Source organism: Triticum urartu, chromosome 5A (assembly GCF_056163025.1).
Source record: "Triticum urartu cultivar PI428250 chromosome 5A, HENAU_Tu73, whole genome shotgun sequence".
NCBI classification, from domain to species: Eukaryota; Viridiplantae; Streptophyta; class Magnoliopsida; order Poales; family Poaceae; genus Triticum; species Triticum urartu.
Window position 1 is genome coordinate 554,854,788 of NC_141877.1, and position 6,658 is coordinate 554,861,445.

Here is a 6,658-nt window from a genome sequence, read left to right on the forward strand (position 1 = left end):
TGGCTTCAAGCCTAGCCACAGGAGCAAATGTTTCATCGAAGTCAATGCCCCCCACTTGAGTATATCCTTGAGCAACGAGACGAGCTTTGTTTCTGACAACTTGACCATGCTCATCTTGCTTGTTGCGGTATATCCATTTGGTGCCTATTATGTTGTGCTTCCGTGGATCAGGACGCTTAACCAGTTCCCATACATTATTCAGTTCAAACTGTTGAAGCTCTTCTTGCATAGCTTGAATCCATTCAGGTTCCATGAAGGCTTCTTCAACTTTCTTGGGTTCTGATATTGAGACGAATGCGAAATGCCCACAGAAGTTTGTTAGCTGAGTTGCCCTTGAACGAGTGAGTGGACCAGGTGCATTGATGCTGTCAAGTATTTTGTCAATTTGTACTTCATTTGCAACACGAGGGTGTGTGGGGCGAAGACTTTGCTCTTGCTGATCTATGTGGTCATTTGAAGGTATATCTTCAGGCTGAGCATTGTCTTCATGTGGATCAGGTGCTGAGATGATAAGTTCTTCTTCAGGATGAGCTTCAGAAGGTACAATTTCTCCAGTTCCCATAAGCTTGATTGATTCATTTGCTGGAACTTCATCTAGCACATTTGGCAATTGCTCTCTTTCTGATCCATTGGTTTCATCAAATCACACATCCACTATTTCAACCACTTTGTAGTGGAAGAGATTGAAGACTCTGTAGGAGTGCGAATCCTTTCCATATCCAAGCATGAAGCCTTCATGTGCTTTTGGTGCAAACTTTGAGGTGTGGTGTGGGTCCTTGATCCAGCATTTTGCGCCAAATACTCTGAAGTAACTGACATTTGGCTTCTTGCCAGTTAGGAGTTCATAGGATGTCTTGTTCAGAAGCTTGTGAAGATAAACACGATTGATTGTATGGCATGCAGTATCAATGGCTTCAGTCCAGAATTTTCTTGGAGTCTTGTATTCATCTAGCATTGTTCTGGCCATCTCAATGAGTGTTCTGTTCTTGCGTTCGACGACGCCATTCTGCTGTGGCGTGTATGGAGCTGAGAATTCATGTGTGATGCCCAAGGTATCCAGATATGTATCAAGGCCAGTGTTCTTGAATTCAGTGCCATTGTCACTTCTGATGTGCTTTATCTTGGTGCCAAAATTGTTCATAGCTCGATTTGCGAAGCGTCTGAAGACATCCTGCACTTCAGTCTTGTAAAGGATTATGTGCACCCAAGTATATCTACAATAATCATCAACAATTACGAAGCCATAGAGGCATGCAGAAGTAGTAAAAGTTGAGTAGTGAGTGGGACCGAAAAGATCCATGTGAAGCAGTTCGAAGGGTTGAGTAGTGGTCATGATTGTCTTCGAAGGATGTTTTGCCCTTGTCATCTTCCCTGCTTCACAGGCACCGCATAAGTGATCTGTCTTGAACTTGACGCCCTCGATGCCTATGACATGCTTTTTCTTCGCAAGGGTGTGGAGGTTCCTCATGCCAGCATGCCCAAGCCTTCGATGCCAAAGCCAGCATTCTGAAGCTTTTGCAAGAAGACATACTGCAAGTTGTGGTCCTGCTGAGAAATCTACCACATACAAATCACCTTTCCTATACCCTTCAAACACTAGAGACTTGTCAGATTCCATTAGCACCAGGCAGCGATATTTGCCAAACATTACAATCATATTCAAATCGCAAAGCATTGAGACAGACATTAAGTTGAAGCCCAGGGATTCAACAAGCATGACTTTATCCATGTGTTGATCCTTTGAGATTGCAACTCTACCTAGACCCAATACCTTACTTTTACCAGTGTCAGCAAATGTAATGTGGCTCTTGTCGGATGGACGTAAAGTTGAGTCCATGAGAAGGCTTCTTTTGCCAGTCATGTGATTAGTACACCCACTGTCAATAATCCATTCTGAAGACTTTGAAGTCACTGGTGTCATACCCTAAGTGCAGTTAGGGGGATAGGCTTCACGAAGGGTATTGTGAAGCATAAACATTTGATGAACCAGTGGATTATGAAAACTTAAATCCAGATTAGGACTAATAGGGAGAGTAGCATGCGATTCAGGAACGAAGTACATAATGATGCCATTTGGGCATTTTATCTTGCGCCCTACAAGATTTTTAAGGTCCCCAGCAATAGCATCAGAAGATTTTGTTTTTCTGCTGGAGACCTTTCCCTGCAAAAGAGAGTTAAGCTTTCTTAACCACCCACATCTTCAAGGGTGGCTTAGAAGCAATAAGTCTAAGTGCAGCATCTGAGAATTTTGGCTTTGAGGCCTTAGCAAACAGTCTAGCAGGTGGACAGTAATACTCATAAGAATAAGCAGAATAATTTTTGGTCATATGAACATGACGGTTCGAAGAACCGCTCTCATATTCGTATGCCTGAGTATGGTTTCCCTGCAAAACATTAGCGTTAGTGCGACTCAGGTGAGTCCTCTGTTCATATGAAGCCTTTGGACCGAGGTTTGTCTTCTTCAAGTGAGGTGTCATGAAGACATTCACAGGAAGATTTTCCAGACATGTTTTCGGAACCCAGATCTTCTTCATAGGCGGTCTATTCCTGCAGTTAGTACCAATGTACCTGGCAAACACTTCACCATTCTGATTCTTAAACAGTTTATAGTTTGCATCAAAGGATTCATCAATGATAATTGGGTTAGCACAGGTGAAGCCAGATAAATTGGATGGATCTGCTGAAAGTTCCTTTGCAGCAACCCATGTAGTTTTGGGGTACTGCTCAGGTTTCCAGTAAGAGCCATCTGCATTGATTTTCCTCACGAACCCAACACCCTCTTTCCTAGGGTTTCGGTTCAGAATCTGCTTCTTAAGGACATCACATAATGTTTGATGCCCTTTCAGACTTTTGTACATCCCTGTTTCAAGCAATGTCTTCAACCTAGCATTCTCATCAGCAATAGCAGTGGTATCCTCAGCAGAGGGGTTAGTTGCCACATCAACAGTTGAAGATATTTGAACAGTAGTAGCAGTGGAACATTCAGCAACAGAATTAGCATTATTACGCTCAATGCATTTAAGACATGGTGGTTCAAATCCTTCCTGAGTGGGATTGATCTGTTCGGCGCGAAGTGACTCGTTTTCCTTTTGAAGATCTTCATGAGCCACCCTCAATTTCTCAAGTTCTTGCTTCCTTTGAAGATAGTCATAGGAAAGCTTTTCATGAGTTGTTGAGAGAGTATCATGACGATCTTCAAGTTCCTGATACTTAACGTGAAGGTTTTTTATGTCTTCAATTAAGGATTCAGATCGAGTCATTTCAGCACCCAACAGATCATCGCTTCTGTCTAACAGTTTTTGAATATGTTCCATAGCTTTCTGTTGTTCAGTTGCAATTTTAGCAAGTGTTTTGTAGCTAGGTTTTGAATCACATTCAGAGTCATCGTCACTGGATGTTTCATAGCGAGTGGTGTGTGTGTTTACCTTGGCACCGCGTGCCATGAAGCAGTAGGTAGGAGTGGAGTCGTTCTTGTCATTTGCGTCGGTGTCGGTGATGCAGTTATTGTCTTCAGTGTTGAAGATGGACTTGGCGACGTATGCTGTAGCCAGACTCGCAATGCCAGAATCAGACTCGTCCTCAGACTCCTCCTCTGCCTCCTCAGATGCGGATTCCTCCTCTGAATCCATCTCCTTGCCTACAAACGCACGTGCCTTGCCAGATGAGCTCTTCTTGTGTGACGAAGACTTTGATGAAGACTTGGAAGAAGACTTTGAGTTTTTCTTCTTTTTCTTGTCGTCAGAATCATATTCTTTGCTCTTCTTCTTCCTTCTGTTCTCATTGTCCCACTGTGGACACTCAGAAATGAAGTGTCCAGTTTTCTTGCACTTGTGACATGTTTTCTTCTTGTAGTCATGAGCAGAGACTTCATCATTCCTTGAGCTTGATCGTGAAGATTTTCTGAAGCCTTTGTTCTTGGTGAATTTTTGGAACTTCTTCACTAGCATTGCAAGTTCTCTTCCAATGTCTTCAGGATCATCAGAACTGCAGTCAGATTCTTCTTCAGATGAGGAGACAGCTTTTGCCTTTAAAGCACGAGTTCGCCCATAGTTTGGACCGTAGATATCTCTTTTCTCAGAAAGCTGAAACTCATGTGTGTTGAGCCTCTCAAGTATGTCAGATGGATCGAGTGTCTTGAAATCAGGACGTTCTTGAATCATCAGGGCCAGGATGTCAAACGAACTATCAAGTGATCTCAGCAGCGTCTTGACGATTTCATGTTTGGTGATCTCAGTGGCGCCGAGGGCTTGAAGCTCATTTGTGATGTCAGTGAGCCGGTCAAATGTGTGCTGGACATTCTCATTGTCATTTCGCTTGAAGCGGTTGAAGAGATTGCGAAGGACACTGATTCTTTGATCTCTCTGAGTTGAGATGCCTTCATTGACCTTGGAGAGCCAGTCCCAAACCAGCTTGGATGTCTTCAAAGCACTCACACGGCCATACTGTCCTTTGGTCAGATGACCACAGATGATGTTCTTGGCAGTAGAGTCCAGTTGAATGAATTTCTTGACATCAGCAGCAGTGACACCTTCTCCAGCCTTGGGAATGCCGTTCTCGACGACATACCATAGGTCGACGTCAATGGCTTCAAGATGCATGCGCATCTTATTCTTCCAGTAGGGATATTCAGTTCCATCGAAGACAGGGCAAGCAGCGGAGACTTTGATTATCCCTGCAGTCGACATAGCTAAAACTCCAGGTGGTTAAACTGAATCACACAGAACAAGGGAGCACCTTGCTCTGATACCAATTGAAAGTGCGTTAGATCGACTAGAGGGGGGGTGAATAGGCGATTTTTATGAAAGTCTTCAAAACATGAGAGTTATGAAGACAAACAGTGAAGATTATGCCTATTACTATGCAGCGGAAGTTAGATTACACTAGGCCAGCCATGGTCATGTATTCAATAGAGTGAAAGCGCAATCACAACCAGCTTCAGTGTAATAAGGATCAGGTAGGAAGAAGTTATGAAGCCAAACAGATCATACATTCATGTTGTGAAGACAAAAGATAAAGCAAGCATGCAATGGCTTCACAAAGAATAACTGTAAGTAAAAGGAAGTGAAGATGAAACCAGTGACACGTTGAAGACAATGATTTGTTGGACCAGTTCCAGTTGCTGTGACAATTGTACGTCTGGTTGGAGCGGCTAGGTATTTAAACCAAAGGACACACAGTCCCGGACACCCAGTCAAGGACACTTAGTCCAAGACACCCAGTCCTCACCGTTTTCTCCTTGAGCTAAGGTCACACAGACCTCGCCCAATCACTCTGGTAAGTCTTCAAGGTAGACTCCCAAACCTTCACAGACTTCATTCACCGGCAATCCACAATTTCTCTTGGATGCTCAGAACGCGACGCCTAACCGTCTGGAGGATGCACAGTCCTCAAGTGTAATAAGTCTTCAGATCACACAGACACGAAGACTTAAGTGATGCCCAATTTACTCTGGCTCTGGGTGGTTAGGGCTTTTCTCCTCACTAGGAATTTTCTTTCAAAGGCTTCGAGGTGGGTTGCTCTCAAACGACAAAATCCGTGCACTGAAATCTGGGCAGCCAACCGTTTAAGGTTGTGGGGGGTGGACTATTTATAGCCACTTGGCAACCCGACCTGATCTGTCCGAAATGACCCTGGGTCACTAAGGAACTGACACGTGTACCAACGGTCGAATTTTGAACTCACATGGCAACTTTACTTGGGCTACAAGTAAAGCTGACTTGTCTGACTCTGGACAAGATTTTCTCTCAAAGTCTTCGCTTGAAGACATAGGATTTGAATTAGGCATCACTTCAGTCATTCTGACTGGTTCTCTTGGACCCCACTTAACAGTACGGTGGTTCCTACGACACAACATAAATGAAATGAAACTACGAAGGATCTAAGTCTTCGAGTTCCATAAGCTTCATAGGGAGTCTTCACATGTCATTGTCTTCAATATGAATATCTTCATAAACCACCATTGTCTTCAATGACTTCGTACATTTTTAGGGGTCATCTCTGGTAATAAAACCGAATCAATGAGGGACTTCTACCTGTGTTTTCCTACAATTCTCACAAACACGTTAGTCCCTCAACTAGGTTTGTCGTCAATACTCCAAAACCAACTAGGGGTGGCACTAGATGCACTTACAATAACCTTTGTCGAGCAGTTCTTGTACTTGACGCATAATCTCCTTCGTCTCCTCTGGATTGGTACGGTATGGTGCACGGTTGGGTAGCGAAGCACCGGGAATTAAGTCAATTTGATGCTCAATCCCTCGAATAGGTGGTAATCCCGGTGGCACGTCTTGTGGAAAGACGTCAGCGAACTCCTGCAAAATGTTAGTGACAGCAGGGGGCAAAGAGGAAGGCACGTCCTCGAATGAAAATAATGCCTCTTTGCACACAAAAGCATAGCAAACAGATTTGCTAAAATCTAGCTCATCAATATCAGATTTGGTGGCAAGTAAACATGCACTTTTCAATTTAATTTCAGAAACAACAGCAGATGGTTTATTATTAGGCTTCATTTGGTGCTCAAATTCTTTTGCCACAATCTGATTTTCACTCTTATTTGTCTCCTGTTTTGCTTTATTAGCTCTATTAATATCATCCTTCAAAATGGAATCAGGAGTCATAGGAAGCAAAGTAATATTTTTATCGTTATGAACAAGAGTAT